This window comes from Oncorhynchus mykiss, chromosome 23 (assembly GCF_057628025.1).
Source record: "Oncorhynchus mykiss isolate SJ-2025 chromosome 23, ASM5762802v1, whole genome shotgun sequence".
Lineage (NCBI taxonomy): Eukaryota > Metazoa > Chordata > Actinopteri > Salmoniformes > Salmonidae > Oncorhynchus > Oncorhynchus mykiss.
The window spans coordinates 59,806,020-59,832,500 of record NC_143044.1 but is presented as its reverse complement, the minus strand read 5'-3'; the positions used below and the strand labels follow the sequence as shown (position 1 = coordinate 59,832,500).

The 26,481-nt window shown below is 43.6% G+C and overlaps 1 protein-coding gene across 5 annotated transcripts in view; it reads left to right on the top strand.

Moving 5' to 3' along the window:
- The window catches only part of LOC110514830 (dedicator of cytokinesis protein 1), a 611,880-nt gene that overhangs the window by 158,117 nt on the left and 427,282 nt on the right, over positions 1-26,481 (top strand). The window lies entirely within an intron of this gene.

Below are 26,481 nucleotides of genomic sequence, written 5' to 3'. Positions count from 1 at the left end.
ACACACCCCTACACACCCCCCTACACACCCCTACACCCCCCTACACACCCCTACACACCCCTACACACACCTACACACCCCCCTACACACCCCTACACCCCCCTACACACCCCTACACACCCCTACACCCCCCTACACCCCCCTACACCCCCCTACACACCCCTACACCCCCCTACACACCCCTACACACCCCCCTACACACCCCTACACACCCCTACACACCCCTACACCCCCCTACACCCCCCTACACCCCCCTACACACCCCTACACACCCCTACACACCCCTACACACCCCTACACACCCCCACACACACCCCCACACACCCCCACACACCCCTACACACCCCTACACACCCCCTACACCCCTCTACACTCCCCTACACACCCCTACACACCCCTACACACCCCCACACACCCCTACACACCCCTACACACCCCTACACACCCCCACACACCCCTACACACCCCTACACACCCCTACACACCCCCACACACACCCCCACACACACCCCCACACACCCCTACACACCCCTACACACCCCTACACACCCCTACACCCCCCTACACACCCCTACACACCCCTACACACCCCCACCTCCACACACCCCCACACACCCCTACACCCCCCTACACACCCCCTACACCCCTCTACACTCCCCTACACACCCCCTCCACCCCCCTATACCCCCCTACACACTACTACACACTACTACACCCCGCTACACACTACTTACTACACACTACTACACCCCCCTACACCCCCCTACACACTACTTACTACACACCCCTACACCCCCCTACACCCCCTACACACCCCTACACACCCCCACACACACCCCCACACACCCCTACACCCCCCTACACCCCCCTACACACCCCTACACTCCCCTACACACCCCCTCCACCCCCCTATACCCCCCTATACCCCCCTACACACTACTACACACTACTACACCCCCCCTACACACCCCTACACACCCCTATACCCCCTTACACACCCCTACACACTACTACACCCCCCTACACCCTCCTACACACTCCTCTGCTCAACTTGTTCATGTGAATAGTCTGACTTTAGTGTTGATCAGTCCGTCTGTATCCCCTACACCCTCCTACACACTCCTCTGCTCAACTCGTTCATGTGAATATTCTGACTTTAGTGTTGATCAGTCCGTCTGTATCCCCTACACCCCCCTACACACTCCTCTGCTCAACTCGTTCATGTGAATAGTCTGACTTTAGTGTTGATCAGTCCGTCTGTATCCCCTACACCCCCCTACACACTCCTCTGCTCAACTCGTTCATGTGAATAGTCTGACTTTAGTGTTGATCAGTCCGTCTGTATCCCCTACACCCCCCTACACACTCCTCTGCTCAACTTGTTCATGTGAATAATCTGACTTTAGTGTTGATCAGTCTGTCTGTATCCCCTACACCCCCCTACACACTACTCTGCTCAACTCGTTCATGTGAATAGTCTGACTTTAGTGTTGATCAGTCCGTCTGTATCCCCTACACCCTCCTACACACTCCTCTGCTCAACTCGTTCATGTGAATAGTCTGACTTTAGTGTTGATCAGTCCGTCTGTATCCCCTACACCCTCCTACACACTCCTCTGCTCAACTCGTTCATGTGAATAGTCTGACTTTAGTGTTGATCAGTCCCGTCTGTATCCGTTTCCGTTTGAATGGAAACATTGACAGTAGGAAGTACATGGTATGGAATATGCTACAGGGCCTTCACAATGTATTCATACCCCTTGACTTATTACACCTTTTTGTTGTGTTACTGAATTTAAAATGGATTTAATAGATTTTTTTCTCTCTCCCATCTACACACAATACCCCATAATGACACATTTTTTGTGCAAATGTTTGGAAAATGAAATACAGAAATATCTCATTTATCGTAAGTATCCGTACTCCTGAGTTATAATCGCTGCCAACAGTGATTCTAACTGTGAGTCTTTCTGGGTAAGTCTCTAAGAGCTTTGCAGACCTGGATTGTACAATATTTGCACACTATTTTTTAAATTCTTCAAACTCTGTCAAGTTTGGTTGCTGATCATTGCTAGACAGCCATTTTCAAGTCTTGACATGGATTTTTCAAGCCGATTTCAGTCGAAAACTTAAACTTGGCCCCTCGGGAACATTCCATGTCATCTTGGAAAGCAACTCCAGTGTCGATTTGACCTTGTGTTTTGAGGTTATTGTCCTGCTGTGAAGAACCATGCCCGTCTGTCCGTCAGAGCCCTGAGAACCATGTATGTCTGTCTGTCAGAGGCCTGAGAACCATGTCCGTCTGTCTGTCAGAGGCCTGAGAACCATGTATGTATGTCTGTCAGAGGCCTGAGAACCCGGTCTGTCTGTCTGTCAGAGGCCTGAGAACCATGTCTGTCTGTCTGTCTGTCTGTCTGTCTGTCTGTCTGTCTGTCTGTCTGTCTGTCTGTCTGTCTGTCTGTCTGTCTGTCTGAGCCCTGAGAACCCTGTCTGTCTCAGACAGACAGACAGACAGGGTTCTCAGGGCACAGACAGACAGACAGACAGGGTTCTCAGGGCTCTGACTGGCCAGTGGAACACTTCTGACATGCTAGAGGAGACATTCCCTCTATTTCCTCCTTGGAGGTGAAGCTGCTGCCTGGTTGGTTGCCTGTGATTATTATTTCTGTTCTGTCCCTGTGTACCGGCCTGACTGACTGGTTGTGTCTGAAATAACAACCTCTTCACTATATGGGTCCTGTGGCCTGGTCAAAAGTACTGCCCCGTAGTGAATAGTGTGCCATTTTGAACACACCCTCTGAACCCTGCTTTGTAGCACCACATGAGAGGAAGGAAGGACGATTTCAATAGTTGTTGTGAAACCGCAGAGTGGTGCTTCAAATCCCATAGTTTCTGCATGTAAGCCCCCTCAACTCAAGTGTTTATTCCCTGTCTGCCTGTCTGTCTACCTGTACTGTTTGTCTGATTGTCTGTCTGTCTGTACTGTCTGTATGTACTGTCGGTCTGCCTGTCTGTCGGTCTGTTGGTCGGTCGGTCTGTCTGTCTGTCGGTCTGTACTGTCGGGCTGCCTGTCTGTCTGCACTGTCAGTCTGCCTGTCTGTCTGCACTGTCTGTCTGCCTGCCTGCCCGTCTGCCTGTCTGTCTGTACTGCCTGTCGGTCTGCCAGTCAGCCTGCATGCCTGTCTGTCTGTACTGCCTGCCTGTCTGTCTGTCTGCACTGTCTGTCTGTCTGTACTCTCTGTCTGTGTACTGTCTGTCTGTGTACTGTGTCTGTCTGTACCTTCTGTCTGTGTACTGTCTGTCGGTGTACTGTGTCTGTCTGTCTGTTTCTGTCTCTGTATGTCTCTCTGTATGTCTGCCTGTGTATTGTCTGTCTGTGTATTGTCTGTCTGTGTATTGTCTGTCTGTATGTCTGTGTATTGTCTGTCTGTGTATTGTCTGTCTGTGTATTGTCTGTCTGTATGTCTGTGTATTGTCTGTCTGTCTGTCTGTCTGTCTGTCTGTGTATTGTCTGTCTGTCTGTGTATTGTCTGTCTGTCTGTGTATTGTCTGTCTGTCTGTGTATTGTCTGCCTGTCTGTGTATTGTCTGTCTGTATGTCTGTGTATTGTCTGTCTGTATGTCTGTGTATTGTCTGTCTGTCTGTGTATTGTCTGTCTGTATGTCTGTGTATTGTCTGTCTGTCTGTGTATTGTCTGTCTGTCTCTGTATGTCTGTCTGTACTGTCTGGATGTCTGTCTGTGTTATACAGACTCTCATCATGTAGATAGCAACCACCTAACCTGGCTTCAAATAGTAGTGGATTCCTTGCACCACGCAAAGCTCAATCAAGCACATCTATATTGTTTGAAATATATCAAATACTGCCTGAACCCAGGTATGGCAACCTGCATTACCATGTCTGTGTCTGGAAGTAACAGTGTAAAGTTGGATGTGGAAAACCCAGTCACTGGAAAGGTTATGTCTTGTCCCCCTTCAGCAATGTAGCAGGAAGTAACCCCCTCTAAACATGTCTTGTCCCCCTTCAGCAATGTAGCAGGAAGTAACCCCCTCTAAACATGTCTTGTCCCCCTTCAGCAATGTAGCAGGAAGTAACCCCCTCTAAACATGTCTTGTCCCTCTCAGCAGTGTAGCAGGAAGTAACCACCTCTAAACATGTCTTGTCCCCCTTCAGCAATGTAGCAGGAAGTAACCCCCTCTAAACATGTCTTGTCCCCCTTCAGCAATGTAGCAGGAAGTAACCCCCTCTAAACATGTCTTGTCCCCCTTCAGCAATGTAGCAGGAAGTAACCCCCTCTAAACATGTCTTGTCCCCCTTCAGCAATGTAGCAGGAAGTAACCCCCTCTAAACATGTCTTGTCCCATTCAGCAGTGTAGCAGGAAGTAACCCCCTCTAAACATGTCTTGTCCCATTCAGCAGTGTAGCGGGAAGTAACCCCCTCTAAACATGTCTTGTCCCCCTCAGCAGTGTAGCAGGAAGTAACCCCCTCTAAACATGTCTTGTCCCCCTCAGCAGTGTAGCAGGAAGTAACCCCCTCTAAACATGTCTTGTCCCCCTCAGCAATGTAGCAGGAAGTAACCCCCTCTAAACATGTCTTGTCCCCCTCAGCAATGTAGCAGGAAGTAACCCCCTCTAAACATGTCTTGTCCCCCTCAGCAATGTAGCAGGAAGTAACCCCCTCTAAACATGTCTTGTCCCCCTCAGCAGTGTAGCAGGAAGTAACCCCCTCTAAACATGTCTTGTCCCCCTCAGCAATGTAGCAGGAAGTAACCCCCTCTAAACATGTCTTGTCCCCCTCAGCAATGTAGCAGGAAGTAGATCATAGAGTAACGTGTGTTTTACTCAGTAACACTCCAGAGATGGACGACACACATCATTAGTTTTATTCCTGTTTGGGGAGATTTACATGCTTTGTGTAAGGGATTGGGATAAAAGCCATGTTGTGGGGATGAGAGAATAGAGGCCTAATCTCTTGTTTTGCACCGTACACAGAGTTACAGGGATGCAGTTTCAGGTTATGCCTCTGTACAACCTGTTACAGTCCAGATTCTGCCTCCATACAAACTGTTACAGTCCAGATTCCTCCATACTGTTACAGTCCAGATTCCTCCATACTAACTGTTACAGTCCAGATTCCTCCATACTAACTGTTACAGTCCAGATTCCTCCATACTAACTGTTACAGTCCAGATTCCTCCATACTGTTACAGTCCAGATTCCTCCATACTAACTGTTACAGTCCAGATTCCTCCATACTAACTGTTACAGTCCAGATTCTGCCTCCATACAAACTGTTACAGTCCAGATTCCTCCATACTGTTACAGTCCAGATTCCTCCATACTAACTGTTACAGTCCAGATTCCTCCATACTAACTGTTACAGTCCAGATTCCTCCATACTGTTACAGTCCAGATTCCTCCATACTAACTGTTACAGTCCAGATTCCTCCATACTAACTGTTACAGTCCAGATTCCTCCATACTAACTGTTACAGTCCAGATTCCTCCATACTAACTGTTACAGTCCAGATTCCTCCATACTAACTGTTACAGTCCAGATTCCTCCATACAAACTGTTACAGTCCAGATTCCTCCATACTAACTGTTACAGTCCAGATTCTGCCTCCATACAAACTGTTACAGTCCAGATTCCTCCATACTGTTACAGTCCAGATTCCTCCATACTAACTGTTACAGTCCAGATTCCTCCATACTAACTGTTACAGTCCAGATTCCTCCATACTAACTGTTACAGTCCAGATTCCTCCATACTAACTGTTACAGTCCAGATTCCTCCATACTAACTGTTACAGTCCAGATTCCTCCATACAAACTGTTACAGTCCAGATTCCTCCATACTAACTGTTACAGTCCAGATTCCTCCATACTAACTGTTACAGTCCAGATTCCTCCATACTAACTGTTACAGTCCAGATTCCTCCATACTAACTGTTACAGTCCAGATTCCTCCATACTAACTGTTACAGTCCAGATTCCTCCATACTAACTGTTACAGTCCAGATTCCTCCATACAAACTGTTACAGTCCAGATTCCTCCATACTAACTGTTACAGTCCAGATTCCTCCATACTAACTGTTACAGTCCAGATTCCTCCATACTAACTGTTACAGTCCAGATTCCTCCATACTAACTGTTACAGTCCAGATTCCTCCATACTAACTGTTACAGTCCAGATTCCTCCATACTAACTGTTACAGTCCAGATTCCTCCATACTAACTGTTACAGTCCAGATTCTGTCTCCATACTAACTGTTACAGTCCAGATTCCTCCATACTAACTGTTACAGTCCAGATTCCTCCATACTAACTGTTACAGTCCAGATTCCTCCATACTAACTGTTACAGTCCAGATTCCTCCATACTAACTGTTACAGTCCAGATTCCTCCATACTAACTGTTACAGTCCAGATTCCTCCATACTAACTGTTACAGTCCAGATTCCTCCATGCTAACTGTTACAGTCCAGATTCCTCCATACAAACTGTTACAGTCCAGATTCCTCCATACTAACTGTTACAGTCCAGATTCCTCCATACTAACTGTTACAGTCCAGATTCCTCCATACTAACTGTTACAGTCCAGATTCCTCCATACTAACTGTTACAGTCCAGATTCCTCCATACTAACTGTTACAGTCCAGATTCCTCCATACTAACTGTTACAGTCCAGATTCCTCCATACTAACTGTTACAGTCCAGATTCCTCCATACTAACTGTTACAGTCCAGATTCCTCCATACTAACTGTTACAGTCCAGATTCCTCCATACTAACTGTTACAGTCCAGATTCCTCCATACAAACTGTTACAGTCCAGATTCCTCCATACTAACTGTTACAGTCCAGATTCCTCCATACTAACTGTTACAGTCCAGATTCCTCCATACTAACTGTTACAGTCCAGATTCTGCCTCCATACTAACTGTTACAGTCCAGATTCTGCCTCCATACTAACTGTTACAGTCCAGATTCCTCCATACTAACTGTTACAGTCCAGATTCCTCCATACTAACTGTTACAGTCCAGATTCCTCCATACTAACTGTTACAGTCCAGATTCTGCCTCCATACTAACTGTTACAGTCCAGATTCTGCCTCCATACTAACTGTTACAGTCCAGATTCCTCCATACTAACTGTTACAGTCCAGATTCCTCCATACTAACTGTTACAGTCCAGATGCTTCCATACTAACTGTTACAGTCCAGATTCCTCCATACTAACTGTTACAGTCCAGGTTCTGCCTCCATACAAACTGTTACAGTCCAGATTCCTCCATACAAACTGTTACAGTCCAGGTTCCTCCATACTGTTACAGTCCAGATTCCTCCATACTAACTGTTACAGTCCAGATTCCTCCATACAAGCTGTTACAGTCCAGATTCCTCCATACTAACTGTTACAGTCCAGATTCCTCCATACTAACTGTTACAGTCCAGATTCCTCCATACTAACTGTTACAGTCCAGATTCCTCCATACTAACTGTTACAGTCCAGATTCCTCCATACTAACTGTTACAGTCCAGATTCCTCCATACAAACTGTTACAGTCCAGGTTCCTCCATACAAACTGTTACAGTCCAGATTCTGCCTCCATACTAACTGTTACAGTCCAGATTCCTCCATACTAACTGTTACAGTCCAGATTCCTCCATACTAACTGTTACAGTCCAGATGCCTCCATACTAACTGTTACAGTCCAGATTCCTCCATACTAACTGTTACAGTCCAGATTCCTCCATACTAACTGTTACAGTCCAGATTCTGCCTCCATACTAACTGTTACAGTCCAGATTCCTCCATACTAACTGTTACAGTCCAGATTCCTCCATACTAACTGTTACAGTCCAGATTCCTCCATACTAACTGTTACAGTCCAGATTCCTCCATACTAACTGTTACAGTCCAGATTCCTCCATACTAACTGTTACAGTCCAGATTCCTCCATACTAACTGTTACAGTCCAGATTCCTCCATACTAACTGTTACAGTCCAGATTCTGCCTCCATACTAACTGTTACTGTCCAGATTCCTCCATACAAACTGTTACAGTCCAGGTTCTGCCTCCATACTAACTGTTACAGTCCAGATTCTGCCTCCATACAGACTGTTACAGTCCAGATTCCTCCATACTAACTGTTACAGTCCAGATTCCTCCATACTAACTGTTACAGTCCAGATTCCTCCGTACTAACTGTTACAGTCCAGATTCCTCCATACTAACTGTTACAGTCCAGATTCTGCCTCCATACTAACTGTTACAGTCCAGATTCCTCCATACTAACTGTTACAGTCCAGATTCTGCCTCCATACTAACTGTTACAGTCCAGATTCCTCCATACAAACTGTTACAGTCCAGATTCTGCCTCCATACTAACTGTTACAGTCCAGATTCCTCCATACTAACTGTTACAGTCCAGATTCCTCCGTACTAACTGTTACAGTCCAGATTCCTCCATACTAACTGTTACAGTCCAGATTCTGCCTCCATACAAACTGTTACAGTCCAGATTCCTCCATACAAACTGTTACAGTCCAGATTCCTCCATACTAACTGTTACAGTCCCGATTCCTCCATACTAACTGTTACAGTCCAGATTCCTCCATACTAACTGTTACAGTCCAGATTCCTCCATACTAACTGTTACAGTCCAGATTCCTCCATACTAACTGTTACAGTCCAGATTCCTCCATACTAACTGTTACAGTCCAGATGCCTCCATACTAACTGTTACAGTCCAGATTCCTCCATACTAACTGTTACAGTCCAGATTCTGCCTCCATACAGACTGTTACAGTCCAGATTCCTCCATACTAACTGTTACAGTCCAGATTCCTCCATACTAACTGTTACAGTCCAGATTCCTCCGTACTAACTGTTACAGTCCAGATTCCTCCATACTAACTGTTACAGTCCAGATTCTGCCTCCATACTAACTGTTACAGTCCAGATTCCTCCATACTAACTGTTACAGTCCAGATTCTGCCTCCATACTAACTGTTACAGTCCAGATTCCTCCATACAAACTGTTACAGTCCAGATTCTGCCTCCATACTAACTGTTACAGTCCAGATTCCTCCATACTAACTGTTACAGTCCAGATTCCTCCGTACTAACTGTTACAGTCCAGATTCCTCCATACTAACTGTTACAGTCCAGATTCTGCCTCCATACAAACTGTTACAGTCCAGATTCCTCCATACAAACTGTTACAGTCCAGATTCCTCCATACTAACTGTTACAGTCCCGATTCCTCCATACTAACTGTTACAGTCCAGATTCCTCCATACTAACTGTTACAGTCCAGATTCCTCCATACTAACTGTTACAGTCCAGATTCCTCCATACTAACTGTTACAGTCCAGATTCCTCCATACTAACTGTTACAGTCCAGATGCCTCCATACTAACTGTTACAGTCCAGATTCCTCCATACTAACTGTTACAGTCCAGATTCCTCCATACAAACTGTTACAGTCCAGATTCTGCCTCCATACTAACTGTTACAGTCCAGATTCCTCCATACTAACTGTTACAGTCCAGATTCCTCCGTACTAACTGTTACAGTCCAGATTCCTCCATACTAACTGTTACAGTCCAGATTCTGCCTCCATACTAACTGTTACAGTCCAGATTCTGCCTCCATACTAACTGTTACAGTCCAGATTCCTCCATACTAACTGTTACAGTCCCGATTCCTCCATACTAACTGTTACAGTCCAGATTCCTCCATACTAACTGTTACAGTCCAGATTCCTCCATACTAACTGTTACAGTCCAGATTCCTCCATACAAACTGTTACAGTCCAGATTCCTCCATACTAACTGTTACAGTCCAGATTCCTCCATACTAACTGTTACAGTCCAGATTCTGCCTCCATACTAACTGTTACAGTCCAGATTCCGCCTCCATACTAACTGTTACAGTCCAGATTCCTCCATACTAACTGTTACAGTCCAGATTCCTCCATACTAACTGTTACAGTCCAGATTCCTCCATACTAACTGTTACAGTCCAGATTCCTCCATACAAACTGTTACAGTCCAGATTCCTCCATACTAACTGTTACAGTCCAGATTCTGCCTCCATACAAACTGTTACAGTCCAGATTCCTCCATACTAACTGTTACAGTCCAGATTCCTCCATACTAACTGTTACAGTCCAGATTCCTCCATACAAACTGTTACAGTCCAGATTCCTCCATACTAACTGTTACAGTCCAGATTCTGCCTCCATACTAACTGTTACAGTCCAGATTCCTCCATACTAACTGTTACAGTCCAGATTCCTCCATACTAACTGTTACAGTCCAGATTCCTCCATACAAACTGTTACAGTCCAGATTCCTCCATACTAACTGTTACAGTCCAGATTCTGCCTCCATACTAACTGTTACAGTCCAGATTCCTCCATACTAACTGTTACAGTCCAGATTCTGCCTCCATACTAACTGTTACAGTCCAGATTCTGCCTCCATACTAACTGTTACAGTCCAGATTCTGCCTCCATACAAACTGTTACAGTCCAGATTCCTCCATACAAACTGTTACAGTCCAGATTCCTCCATACTAACTGTTACAGTCCAGATTCCTCCATACTAACTGTTACAGTCCAGATTCCTCCATACTAACTGTTACAGTCCAGATTCCTCCATACTAACTGTTACAGTCCAGATTCCTCCATACTAACTGTTACAGTCCAGATTCCTCCATACTAACTGTTACAGTCCAGATGCCTCCATACTAACTGTTACAGTCCAGATTCCTCCATACTAACTGTTACAGTCCAGATTCCTCCATACAAACTGTTACAGTCCAGATTCTGCCTCCATACTAACTGTTACAGTCCAGATTCCTCCATACTAACTGTTACAGTCCAGATTCCTCCATACTAACTGTTACAGTCCAGATTCCTCCATACTAACTGTTACAGTCCAGATTCCTCCATACTAACTGTTACAGTCCAGATTCTGCCTCCATACTAACTGTTACAGTCCAGATTCCTCCATACTAACTGTTACAGTCCAGATTCCTCCATACTAACTGTTACAGTCCAGATTCCTCCATACTAACTGTTACAGTCCAGATTCCTCCATACAAACTGTTACAGTCCAGATTCCTCCATACTAACTGTTACAGTCCAGATTCCTCCATACTAACTGTTACAGTCCAGATTCCTCCATACTAACTGTTACAGTCCAGATTCCTCCATACTAACTGTTACAGTCCAGATTCCTCCATACTAACTGTTACAGTCCAGATTCCTCCATACTAACTGTTACAGTCCAGATTCCTCCATACTAACTGTTACAGTCCAGATTCCTCCATACTAACTGTTACAGTCCAGATTCCTCCATACAAACTGTTACAGTCCAGATTCCTCCATACTAACTGTTACAGTCCAGATTCTGCCTCCATACAAACTGTTACAGTCCAGATTCCTCCATACTAACTGTTACAGTCCAGATTCCTCCATACTAACTGTTACAGTCCAGATTCCTCCATACAAACTGTTACAGTCCAGATTCCTCCATACTAACTGTTACAGTCCAGATTCTGCCTCCATACTAACTGTTACAGTCCAGATTCCTCCATACTAACTGTTACAGTCCAGATTCCTCCATACTAACTGTTACAGTCCAGATTCCTCCATACAAACTGTTACAGTCCAGATTCCTCCATACTAACTGTTACAGTCCAGATTCTGCCTCCATACTAACTGTTACAGTCCAGATTCCTCCATACTAACTGTTACAGTCCAGATTCCTCCATACTAACTGTTACAGTCCAGATTCTGCCTCCATACTAACTGTTACAGTCCAGATTCCTCCATACTAACTGTTACAGTCCAGATTCCTCCATACAAACTGTTACAGTCCAGATTCCTCCATACTAACTGTTACAGTCCAGATTCCTCCATACTAACTGTTACAGTCCAGATTCCTCCATACTAACTGTTACAGTCCAGATTCCTCCATACTAACTGTTACAGTCCAGATTCCTCCATACTAACTGTTACAGTCCAGATTCCTCCATACTAACTGTTACAGTCCAGATTCCTCCATACAAACTGTTACAGTCCAGATTCCTCCATACTAACTGTTACAGTCCAGATTCCTCCATACTAACTGTTACAGTCCAGATTCCTCCATACTAACTGTTACAGTCCAGATTCCTCCATACTAACTGTTACAGTCCAGATTCCTCCATACTAACTGTTACAGTCCAGGTTCTGCCTCCATACAAACTGTTACAGTCCAGATTCCTCCGTACTAACTGTTACAGTCCAGATTCCTCCATACTAACTGTTACAGTCCAGATTCCTCCATACTAACTGTTACAGTCCAGATTCCTCCATACTAACTGTTACAGTCCAGATTCTGCCTCCATACTAACTGTTACAGTCCAGATTCCTCCATACTAACTGTTACAGTCCAGATTCCTCCATACTAACTGTTACAGTCCAGATTCCTCCATACTAACTGTTACAGTCCAGATTCCTCCATACTAACTGTTACAGTCCAGATTCCTCCATACTAACTGTTACAGTCCAGATTCTGCCTCCATACTAACTGTTACAGTCCAGATTCCTCCATACTAACTGTTACAGTCCAGATTCCTCCACACTAACTGTTATAGTCCAGATTCCTCCATACTAACTGTTACAGTCCAGATTCCTCCATACAAACTGTTACAGTCCAGATTCCTCCATACAAACTGTTACAGTCCAGATTCCTCCATACAAACTGTTACAGTCCAGATTCCTCCATACTAACTGTTACAGTCCAGATTCTGCCTCCATACTAACTGTTACAGTCCAGATTCCTCCATACAAACTGTTACAGTCCAGATTCCTCCATACTAACTGTTACTGTCCAGATTCCTCCATACTAACTGTTACAGTCCAGATTCCTCCATACTAACTGTTACAGTCCAGATTCCTCCATACTAACTGTTACAGTCCAGATTCCTCCATACAAACTGTTACAGTCCAGATTCCTCCATACAAACTGTTACAGTCCAGATTCTGCCTCCATACTAACTGTTACAGTCCAGATTCCTCCATACAAACTGTTACAGTCCAGATTCCTCCATACAAACTGTTACAGTCCAGATTCTGCCTCCATACTAACTGTTACAGTCCAGATTCCTCCATACTAACTGTTACAGTCCAGATTCCTCCATACTAACTGTTACAGTCCAGATTCTGCCTCCATACTAACTGTTACAGTCCAGATTCTGCCTCCATACTAACTGTTACAGTCCAGATTCCTCCATACTAACTGTTACAGTCCAGATTCCTCCGTACTAACTGTTACAGTCCAGATTCCTCCATACTAACTGTTACAGTCCAGATTCCTCCATACAAACTGTTACAGTCCAGATTCCTCCATACAAACTGTTACAGTCCAGATTCCTCCATACTAACTGTTACAGTCCAGATTCCTCCATACAAACTGTTACAGTCCAGATTCCTCCATACAAACTGTTACAGTCCAGATTCCTCCATACAAACTGTTACAGTCCAGATTCCTCCATACAAACTGTTACAGTCCAGATTCTGCCTCCATACTAACTGTTACAGTCCAGATTCCTCCATACAAACTGTTACAGTCCAGATTCCTCCATACTAACTGTTACAGTCCAGATTCCTCCATACTAACTGTTACAGTCCAGATTCCTCCATACTAACTGTTACAGTCCAGATTCCTCCATACTAACTGTTACAGTCCAGATTCTGCCTCCATACTAACTGTTACTGTCCAGATTCCTCCATACAAACTGTTACAGTCCAGATTCCTCCATACTAACTGTTACAGTCCAGATTCCTCCATACTAACTGTTACAGTCCAGATTCCTCCATACTAACTGTTACAGTCCAGATTCCTCCATACTAACTGTTACAGTCCAGATTCCTCCATACAAACTGTTACAGTCCAGATTCCTCCATACTAACTGTTACAGTCCAGATTCCTCCATACTAACTGTTACAGTCCAGATTCCTCCATACTAACTGTTACAGTCCAGATTCCTCCATACAAACTGTTACAGTCCAGATTCCTCCATACAAACTGTTACAGTCCAGATTCCTCCATACTAACTGTTACAGTCCAGATTCCTCCATACTAACTGTTACAGTCTAGATTCTGCCTCCATACTAACTGTTACAGTCCAGATTCCTCCATACTAACTGTTACAGTCCAGATGCCTCCATACTAACTGTTACAGTCCAGATTCCTCCATACTAACTGTTACAGTCCAGATTCCTCCATACTAACTGTTACAGTCCAGATTCCTCCATACAAACTGTTACAGTCCAGATTCCTCCATACAAACTGTTACAGTCCAGATTCCTCCATACTAACTGTTACAGTCCAGATTCCTCCATACTAACTGTTACAGTCCAGATTCCTCCATACAAACTGTTACAGTCCAGATTCCTCCATACTAACTGTTACAGTCCAGATTCCTCCATACTAACTGTTACAGTCCAGATTCCTCCATACTAACTGTTACAGTCCAGGTTCTGCCTCCATACTAACTGTTACAGTCCAGATTCTGCCTCCATACTAACTGTTACAGTCCAGATTCCTCCATACTAACTGTTACAGTCCAGATTCCTCCATACAAACTGTTACAGTCCAGATTCCTCCATACTAACTGTTACAGTCCAGATTCCTCCATACTAACTGTTACAGTCCAGATTCCTCCATACTAACTGTTACAGTCCAGATTCCTCCATACTAACTGTTACAGTCCAGATTCCTCCATACTAACTGTTACAGTCCAGATTCCTCCATACTAACTGTTACAGTCCAGATTCCTCCATACTAACTGTTACAGTCCAAATCCCTCTTACTAACTGTTACAGTCCAGATTCCTCCATACTAACTGTTACAGTCCAGATTCTGCCTCCATACTAACTGTTACAGTCCAGATTCCTCCATACTAACTGTTACAGTCCAGATTCCTCCATACTAACTGTTACTGTCCAGATTCCTCCATACAAACTGTTACAGTCCAGATTCCTCCATACTAACTGTTACAGTCCAGATTCCTCCATACTAACTGTTACAGTCCAGATTCCTCCATACAAACGGTTACAGTCCAGATTCCTCCATACTAACTGTTACAGTCCAGGTTCTGCCTCCATACTAACTGTTACAGTCCAGATTCCTCCATACTAACTGTTACAGTCCAGATTCCTCCATACTAACTGTTACAGTCCAGATTCTGCCTCCATACTAACTGTTACAGTCCAGATTCCTCCATACTAACTGTTACAGTCCAGGTTCTGCCTCCATACTAACTGTTACAGTCCAGATTCCTCCATACAAACTGTTACAGTCCAGATTCCTCCATACTAACTGTTACAGTCCAGATTCCTCCATACTAACTGTTACAGTCCAGATTCCTCCATACTAACTGTTACAGTCCAGATTCCTCCATACAAACTGTTACAGTCCAGATTCCTCCATACTAACTGTTACAGTCCAGATTCCTCCATACTAACTGTTACAGTCCAGATTCTGCCTCCATACTAACTGTTACAGTCCAGATTCCTCCATACAAACTGTTACAGTCCAGATTCCTCCATACTAACTGTTACAGTCCAGATTCCTCCATAATAACTGTTACAGTCCAGATTCCTCCATACTAACTGTTACAGTCCAGATTCCTCCATACTAACTGTTACAGTCCAGATTCCTCCATACTAACTGTTACAGTCCAGATTCCTCCATACAAACTGTTACAGTCCAGATTCCTCCATACAAACTGTTACAGTCCAGATTCCTCCATACTAACTGTTACAGTCCAGATTCCTCCATACAAACTGTTACAGTCCAGATTCCTCCATACTAACTGTTACAGTCCAGATTCCTCCATACTAACTGTTACAGTTCAGGTTCTGCCTCCATACAAACTGTTACAGTCCAGATTCCTCCATACTAACTGTTACAGTCCAGATTCCTCCATACTAACTGTTACCGTCCAGATTCCTCCATACTAACTGTTACAGTCCAGATTCTGCCTCCATACTAACTGTTACAGTCCAGATTCCTCCATACTAACTGTTACAGTCCAGATTCTGCCTCCATACTAACTGTTACAGTCCAGATTCCTCCATACTAACTGTTACAGTCCAGATTCCTCCATACTAACTGTTACAGTCCAGATTCCTCCATACTAACTGTTACAGTCCAGATTCTGCCTCCATACTAACTGTTACAGTCCAGATTCCTCCATACTAACTGTTACAGTCCAGATTCCTCCATACTAACTGTTATAGTCCAGATTCCTCCATACTAACTGTTACAGTCCAGATTCCTCCATACAAACTGTTACAGTCCAGATTCCTCCATACAAACTGTTACAGTCCAGATTCCTCCATACAAACTGTTACAGTCCAGATTCCTCCATACTAACTGTTACAGTCCAGATTCTGCCTCCATACTAACTGTTACAGTCCAGATTCCTCCATACAAACTGTTACAGTCCAGATTCCTCCATACTAACTGTTACTGTCCAGATTCCTCCATACTAACTGTTACAGTCCAGATTCCTCCATACTAACTGTTACAGTCCAGATTCCTCCATACTAACTGTTACAGTCCAGATTCCTCCATACAAACTGTTACAGTCCAGATTCCTCCATACAAACTGTTACAGTCCAGATTCTGCCTCCATACTAACTGTTACAGTCCAGATTCCTCCATACAAACTGTTACAGTCCAGATTCCTCCATACAAACTGTTACAGTCCAGATTCTGCCTCCATACTAACTGTTACAGTCCAGATTCCTCCATACTAACCGTTACAGTCCAGATTCCTCCATACTAACTGTTACAGTCCAGATTCTGCCTCCATACTAACTGTTACAGTCCAGATTCTGCCTCCATACTAACTGTTACAGTCCAGATTCCTCCATACTAACTGTTACAGTCCAGATTCCTCCATACTAACTGTTACAGTCCAGATTCCTCCATACTAACTGTTACAGTCCAGATTCCTCCATACAAACTGTTACAGTCCAGATTCCTCCATACAAACTGTTACAGTCCAGATTCTTCCTCCATACTAACTGTTACAGTCCAGATTCCTCCATACAAACTGTTACAGTCCAGATTCCTCCATACAAACTGTTACAGTCCAGATTCTGCCTCCATACTAACTGTTACAGTCCAGATTCCTCCATACTAACTGTTACAGTCCAGATTCCTCCATACTAACTGTTACAGTCCAGATTCTGCCTCCATACTAACTGTTACAGTCCAGATTCTGCCTCCATACTAACTGTTACAGTCCAGATTCCTCCATACTAACTGTTACAGTCCAGATTCCTCCATACTAACTGTTACAGTCCAGATTCCTCCATACTAACTGTTACAGTCCAGATTCCTCCATACAAACTGTTACAGTCCAGATTCCTCCATACAAACTGTTACAGTCCAGATTCCTCCATACTAACTGTTACAGTCCAGATTCCTCCATACAAACTGTTACAGTCCAGATTCCTCCATACAAACTGTTACAGTCCAGATTCCTCCATACAAACTGTTACAGTCCAGATTCCTCCATACAAACTGTTACAGTCCAGATTCTGCCTCCATACTAACTGTTACAGTCCAGATTCCTCCATACAAACTGTTACAGTCCAGATTCCTCCATACTAACTGTTACAGTCCAGATTCCTCCATACTAACTGTTACAGTCCAGATTCCTCCATACTAACTGTTACAGTCCAGATTCCTCCATACTAACTGTTACAGTCCAGATTCCTCCATACTAACTGTTACAGTCCAGATTCCTCCATACTAACTGTTACAGTCCAGATTCTGCCTCCATACTAACTGTTACAGTCCAGATTCCTCCATACAAACTGTTACAGTCCAGATTCCTCCATACTAACTGTTACAGTCCAGATTCCTCCATACTAACTGTTACAGTCCAGATTCCTCCATACTAACTGTTACAGTCCAGATTCCTCCATACTAACTGTTACAGTCCAGATTCCTCCATACTAACTGTTACAGTCCAGATTCCTCCATACAAACTGTTACAGTCCAGATTCCTCCATACTAACTGTTACAGTCCAGATTCCTCCATACTAACTGTTACAGTCCAGATTCCTCCATACTAACTGTTACAGTCCAGATTCCTCCATACAAACTGTTACAGTCCAGATTCCTCCATACAAACTGTTACAGTCCAGATTCCTCCATACTAACTGTTACAGTCCAGATTCCTCCATACTAACTGTTACAGTCCAGATTCCTCCATACAAACTGTTACAGTCCAGATTCCTCCATACTAACTGTTACAGTCCAGATTCTGCCTCCATACTAACTGTTACAGTCCAGATTCCTCCATACTAACTGTTACAGTCCAGATGCCTCCATACTAACTGTTACAGTCCAGATTCCTCCATACTAACTGTTACAGTCCAGATTCCTCCATACTAACTGTTACAGTCCAGATTCCTCCATACAAACTGTTACAGTCCAGATTCCTCCATACAAACTGTTACAGTCCAGATTCCTCCATACTAACTGTTACAGTCCAGATTCCTCCATACTAACTGTTACAGTCCAGATTCCTCCATACAAACTGTTACAGTCCAGATTCCTCCATACTAACTGTTACAGTCCAGATTCCTCCATACTAACTGTTACAGTCCAGATTCCTCCATACTAACTGTTACAGTCCAGGTTCTGCCTCCATACTAACTGTTACAGTCCAGATTCTGCCTCCATACTAACTGTTACAGTCCAGATTCCTCCATACTAACTGTTACAGTCCAGATTCCTCCATACAAACTGTTACAGTCCAGATTCCTCCATACAAACTGTTACAGTCCAGATTCCTCCATACTAACTGTTACAGTCCAGATTCCTCCATACTAACTGTTACAGTCCAGATTCCTCCATACTAACTGTTACAGTCCAGATTCCTCCATACTAACTGTTACAGTCCAGATTCCTCCATACTAACTGTTACAGTCCAGATTCCTCCATACTAACTGTTACAGTCCAGATTCCTCCATACTAACTGTTACAGTCCAAATCCCTCTTACTAACTGTTACAGTCCAGATTCCTCCATACTAACTGTTACAGTCCAGATTCTGCCTCCATACTAACTGTTACAGTCCAGATTCTGCCTCCATACTAACTGTTACAGTCCAGATTCCTCCATACTAACTGTTACAGTCCAGATTCCTCCATACTAACTGTTACAGTCCAGATTCCTCCATACTAACTGTTACAGTCCAGATTCCTCCATACTAACTGTTACTGTCCAGATTCCTCCATACAAACTGTTACAGTCCAGATTCCTCCATACTAACTGTTACAGTCCAGATTCCTCCATACAAACGGTTACAGTCCAGATTCCTCCATACTAACTGTTACAGTCCAGGTTCTGCCTCCATACTAACTGTTACAGTCCAGATTCCTCCATACTAACTGTTACAGTCCAGATTCCTCCATACTAACTGTTACAGTCCAGATTCTGCCTCCATACTAACTGTTACAGTCCAGATTCCTCCATACTAACTGTTACAGTCCAGGTTCTGCCTCCATACTAACTGTTACAGTCCAGATTCCTCCATACAAACTGTTACAGTCCAGATTCCTCCATACTAACTGTTACAGTCCAGATTCCTCCATACTAACTGTTACAGTCCAGATTCCTCCATACTAACTGTTACAGTCCAGATTCCTCCATACAAACTGTTACAGTCCAGATTCCTCCATACTAACTGTTACAGTCCAGATTCCTCCATACTGTTACAGTCCAGATTCTGCCTCCATACTAACTGTTACAGTCCAGATTCCTCCATACTGTTACAGTCCAGATTCTGCCTCCATACTAACTGTTACAGTCCAGATTCCTCCATACTAACTGTTACAGTCCAGATTCCTCCATACTAACTGTTACAGTCCAGATTCCTCCATACTAACTGTTACAGTCCAGATTCCTCCATACAAACTGTTACAGTCCAGATTCCTCCATACTAACTGTTACAGTCCAGATTCCTCCATACTAACTGTTACAGTCCAGATTCCTCCATACAAACTGTTACAGTCCAGATTCCTCCATACTAACTGTTACAGTCCAGATTCCTCCATACTAACTGTTACAGTCCAGATTCCTCCATACTAACTGTTACAGTCCAGATTCCTCCATACTAACTGTTACAGTCCAGATTCCTCCATACTAACTGTTACAGTCCAGATTCTGCCTCCATACTAACTGTTACAGTCCAGATTCCTCCATACAAACTGTTACAGTCCAGATTCCTCCATACTAACTGTTACAGTCCAGATTCCTCCATACTAACTGTTACAGTCCAGATTCCTCCATACTAACTGTTACAGTCCAGATTCCTCCATACTAACTGTTACAGTCCAGATTCCTCCATACTAACTGTTACAGTCCAGATTCCTCCATACTAACTGTTACAGTCCAGGTTCTGCCTCCATACTAACTGTTACAGTCCAGATTCCTCCATACTAACTGTTACAGTCCAGGTTCTGCCTCCATACTAACTGTTACAGTCCAGATTCCTCCATACTAACTGTTACAGTCCAGATTCTGCCTCCATACTAACTGTTACAGTCCAGATTCCTCCATACTAACTGTTACAGTCCAGATTCATCCATACTAACTGTTACAGTCCAGGTTCTGCCTCCATACTAACTGTTACAGTCCAGATTCCTCCATACTAACTGTTACTGTCCAGATTCCTCCATACAAACTGTTACAGTCCAGATTCCTCCATACTAACTGTTACAGTCCAGATTCCTCCATACTAACTGTTACAGTCCAGATTCCTCCATACAAACTGTTACAGTCCAGATTCCTCCATACTAACTGTTACAGTCCAGATTCCTCCATACTAACTGTTACAGTCCAGATTTCTCCATACAAACTGTTACAGTCCAGATTCCTCCATACTAACTGTTACAGTCCAGATTCCTCCATACTAACTGTTACAGTCCAGATTCCTCCATACTAACTGTTACAGTCCAGATTCTGCCTCCATACTAACTGTTACAGTCCAGATTCTGCCTCCATACTAACTGTTACAGTCCAGATTCCTCCATACTAACTGTTACAGTCCAGATTCCTCCATACTAACTGTTACAGTCCAGATTCCTCCATACTAACTGTTACAGTCCAGATTCTGCCTCCATACTAACTGTTACAGTCCAGATTCCTCCATACTAACTGTTACAGTCCAGATTCCTCCATACTAACTGTTACAGTCCAGATTCCTCCATACTAACTGTTACAGTCCAGATTCCTCCATACAAACTGTTACAGTCCAGATTCCTCCATACTAACTGTTACAGTCCAGATTCCTCCATACTAACTGTTACAGTCCAGATTCCTCCATACTAACTGTTACAGTCCAGATTCCTCCATACTAACTGTTACAGTCCAGATTCCTCCATACTAACTGTTACAGTCCAGATTCCTCCATACTAACTGTTAGTCCAGATTCCTCCATACTAACTGTTACAGTCCAGATTCCTCCATACTAACTGTTACAGTCCAGATTCCTCCATACAAACTGTTACAGTCCAGATTCTGCCTCCATACTAACTGTTACAGTCCAGATGCCTCCATACTAACTGTTACAGTCCAGATTCCTCCATACTAACTGTTACAGTCCAGATTCCTCCATACAAACTGTTACAGTCCAGATTCCTCCATACTAACTGTTACAGTCCAGATTCCTCCATACTAACTGTTACAGTCCAGATTCTGCCTCCATACTAACTGTTACAGTCCAGATTCTGCCTCCATACTAACTGTTACAGTCCAGATTCCTCCATACTAACTGTTACAGTCCAGATTCCTCCATACTAACTGTTACAATCCAGATTCCTCCATACTAACTGTTACAGTCCAGATTCCTCCATACTAACTGTTACAGTCCAGATTCCTCCATACAAACTGTTACAGTCCAGATTCCTCCATACTAACTGTTACAGTCCAGATTCCTCCATACTAACTGTTACAGTCCAGATTCCTCCATACTAACTGTTACAGTCCAGATTCCTCCATACAAACTGTTACAGTCCAGATTCCTCCATACTAACTGTTACAGTCCAGATTCCTCCATACTAACTGTTACAGTCCAGATTCCTCCATACTAACTGTTACAGTCCAGATTCCTCCATACTAACTGTTACAGTCCAGATTCTGCCTCCATACTAACTGTTACAGTCCAGATTCCTCCATACTAACTGTTACAGTCCAGATTCCTCCATACTAACTGTTACAGTCCAGATTCCTCCATACAAACTGTTACTGTCCAGATTCTGCCTCCATACTAACTGTTACAGTCCAGATTCCTCCATACTAACTGTTACAGTCCAGATTCCTCCATACTAACTGTTACAGTCCAGATTCCTCCATACTAACTGTTACAGTCCAGATTCCTCCATACTGTTACAGTCCAGATTCCTCCATACTAACTGTTACAGTCCAGATTCCTCCATACAAACTGTTACAGTCCAGATTCCTCCATACTAACTGTTACAGTCCAGATTCCTCCATACTAACTGTTACAGTCCAGATTCCTCCATACAAACTGTTACAGTCCAGATTCCTCCATACAAACTGTTACAGTCCAGATTCCTCCATACTAACTGTTACAGTCCAGATTCCTCCATACAAACTGTTACAGTCCAGATTCCTCCATACAAACTGTTACAGTCCAGACTCCTCCATACAAACTGTTACAGTCCAGATTCCTCCATACTAACTGTTACAGTCCAGATTCTGCCTCCATACAAACTGTTACTGTCCAGATTCTGCCTCCATACTGTTACAGTCCAGATTCCTCCATACTAACTGTTACATTCCAGATTCCTCCATACTAACTGTTACAGTCCAGATTCCTCCATACTAACTGTTACAGTCCAGATTCCTCCATACTAACTGTTACAGTCCAGATTCCTCCATACTAACTGTTACAGTCCAGATTCTGCCTCCATACTAACTGTTACAGTCCAGATTCCTCCATACTAACTGTTACAGTCCAGATTCTGCCTCCATACTAACTGTTACAGTCCAGATTCTGCCTCCATACTAACTGTTACAGTCCAGATTCCTCCATACTAACTGTTACAGTCCAGATTCTGCCTCCATACTAACTGTTACAGTCCAGATTCCTCCATACTAACTGTTACAGTCCAGATTCCTCCATACAAACTGTTACAGTCCAGATTCTGCCTCCATACTAACTGTTACAGTCCAGATTCTGCCTCCATACTAACTGTTACAGTCCAGATTCCTCCATACTAACTGTTACAGTCCAGATTCTGCCTCCATACTAACTGTTACAGTCCAGATTCCTCCATACTAACTGTTACAGTCCAGATTCCTCCATACAAACTGTTACAGTCCAGATTCTGCCTCCATACTAACTGTTACAGTCCAGATTCTGCCTCCATACTAACTGTTACAGTCCAGATTCCTCCATACTAACTGTTACAGTCCAGATTCCTCCATACAAACTGTTACAGTCCAGATTCTGCCTCCATACTAACTGTTACAGTCCAGATTCTGCCTCCATACTAACTGTTACAGTCCAGATTCCTCCATACTAACTGTTACAGTCCAGATTCCTCCATACTAACTGTTACAGTCCAGATTCCTCCATACTAACTGTTACAGTCCAGATTCCTCCATACTAACTGTTACAGTCCAGATTCCTCCATACTAACTGTTACAGTCCAGATTCCTCCATACTAACTGTTACAGTCCAGATTCCTCCATACAAACTGTTACAGTCCAGATTCTGCCTCCATACTAACTGTTACAGTCCAGATTCCTCCATACTAACTGTTACAGTCCAGATTCCTCCATACTAACTGTTACAGTCCAGATTCCTCCATACTAACTGTTACAGTCCAGATTCCTCCATACTAACTGTTACAGTCCAGATTCCTCCATACTAACTGTTACAGTCCAGATTCCTCCATACTAACTGTTACAGTCCAGATTCCTCCATACTAACTGTTACAGTCCAGATTCCTCCATACTAACTGTTACAGTCCAGATTCCTCCATACTAACTGTTACAGTCCAGATTCCTCCATACAAACTGTTACAGTCCAGATTCCTCCATACTGTTACAGTCCAGATTCCTCCATACTGTTACAGTCCAGATTCCTCCATACTGTTACAGTCCAGATTCCTCCATACTAACTGTTACAGTCCAGATTCCTCCATACTAACTGTTACAGTCCAGATTCCTCCATACTAACTGTTACAGTCCAGATTCCTCCATACTAACTGTTACAGTCCAGATTCCTCCATACTAACTGTTACAGTCCAGATTCCTCCATACTAACTGTTACAGTCCAGATTCCTCCATACTAACTGTTACAGTCCAGATTCCTCCGTACTAACTGTTACAGTCCAGATTCCTCCATACTAACTGTTACAGTCCAGATTCCTCCATACTAACTGTTACAGTCCAGATGCCTCCATACTAACTGTTACAGTCCAGATTCCTCCATACTGTTACAGTCCAGATTCCTCCATACAAACTGTTACAGTCCAGATTCCTCCATACAAACTGTTACAGTCCAGGTTCTGCCTCCATACTAACTGTTACAGTCCAGATTCCTCCATACTGTTACAGTCCAGATTCCTCCATACTAACTGTTACAGTCCAGATTCTGCCTCCATACTAACTGTTACAGTCCAGATTCCTCCATACTAACTGTTACAGTCCAGATTCCTCCATACTAACTGTTACAGTCCAGATTCCTCCATACTAACTGTTACAGTCCAGATTCCTCCATACTAACTGTTACAGTCCAGATTCCTCCATACTAACTGTTACAGTCCAGATTCCTCCATACTAACTGTTACAGTCCAGATTCCTCCATACTAACTGTTACAGTCCAGATTCCTCCATACTAACTGTTACAGTCCAGATTCCTCCATACTAACTGTTACAGTCCAGATTCCTCCATACTAACTGTTACAGTCCAGATTCTGCCTCCATACTAACTGTTACAGTCCAGATTCCTCCATACTAACTGTTACAGTCCAGATTCCTCCATACTAACTGTTACAGTCCAGATTCCTCCATACTGTTACAGTCCAGATTCCTCCATACTAACTGTTACAATCCAGATTCCTCCATACTAACTGTTACAGTCCAGATTCTGCCTCCATACTAACTGTTACAGTCCAGATTCCTCCATACTAACTGTTACAGTCCAGATTCCTCCATACTGTCGTGTCTTCAGTATCATTAAAAGTGAAGACTTGTATTTAACCAAATCATTTCTCTGTAATAATTATTACGTGATTATACTAATCATGTAAATGTAATTAACTAGGAAGTCGGGGCACCAAGGAAAATATTCAGATTACAAATTAATAATTTTCCTAATTATAACTCTTCAGATATTTTAAAATCTGATCAGTTAGTCTTTAAATTAATGAATTTTTCTTTACCTCGCGTTAGTCTCATTCCAAACGTCGTAAATTGTTGGTTATCTGCACGAACCCAGTGTTCACTATGAGTCATCCATAAACCAATTGTCTTAATCATTTATTTACAATCACAGAAATGCATAAACAAACAAACAGTAGATCTGGTTACAAGGAAATTATGAGGTTCCCTAGTGGGCTCAGCCAATATGACGGCTTGGTGGACAAAGGGAAGTGGGTGTGGACTGGGAAGTGGGTGTGGACTGGGAAGTGGGTGTGGACTGGGAAGTGGGTGTGGACTGGGAAGTGGGTGTGGACTGGGAAGTGGGTGTGGACTGGGAAGTGGGTGTGGACTGGGAAGTGGGTGTGGACTGAGAAAGAGCGGGAAAGACAAAAGAGTCACTACACACAGTTGATAATTATATTAATTATATCTAGCTGCGGACTAGTAATTAGTGTCTAAGATTTGCTCTTATTCTGTAGGAATCGACAGTCTCAGAGTTGAACCATTTCCCGCTGTGTAGCCAATGCTCAACGTGATATGGTTAGGATATGGTTAGGTTGGTAACCAGTTTATAACAGCAATAAGGCACCTCGGGGGGGTTTTGATATATGGCCATATACCACGGCTAAGGGATGTGTCCAGGCCCTCCGCGTTGTGTCATGGGTAAGAACAGCCCTTAGCCGTGGTTGAGTCACGGGTAAGAACAGCCCTTAGCCGTGGTTGAGTCATGGGTAAGAACAGCCCTTAGCCGTGGTTGAGTCATGGGTAAGAACAGCCCTTAGCCGTGGTTGAGTCATGGGTAATAACAGCCCTTAGCCGTGGTTGAGTCATGGGTAATAACAGCCCTTAGCCGTGGTTGAGTCATGGGTAATAACAGCCCTTAGCCGTGGTTGAGTCATGGGTAAGAACAGCCCTTAGCCGTGGTTGAGTCATGGGTAATAACATCCCTTAGCCGTGGTTGAGTCATGGGTAATAACAGCCCTTAGCCGTGG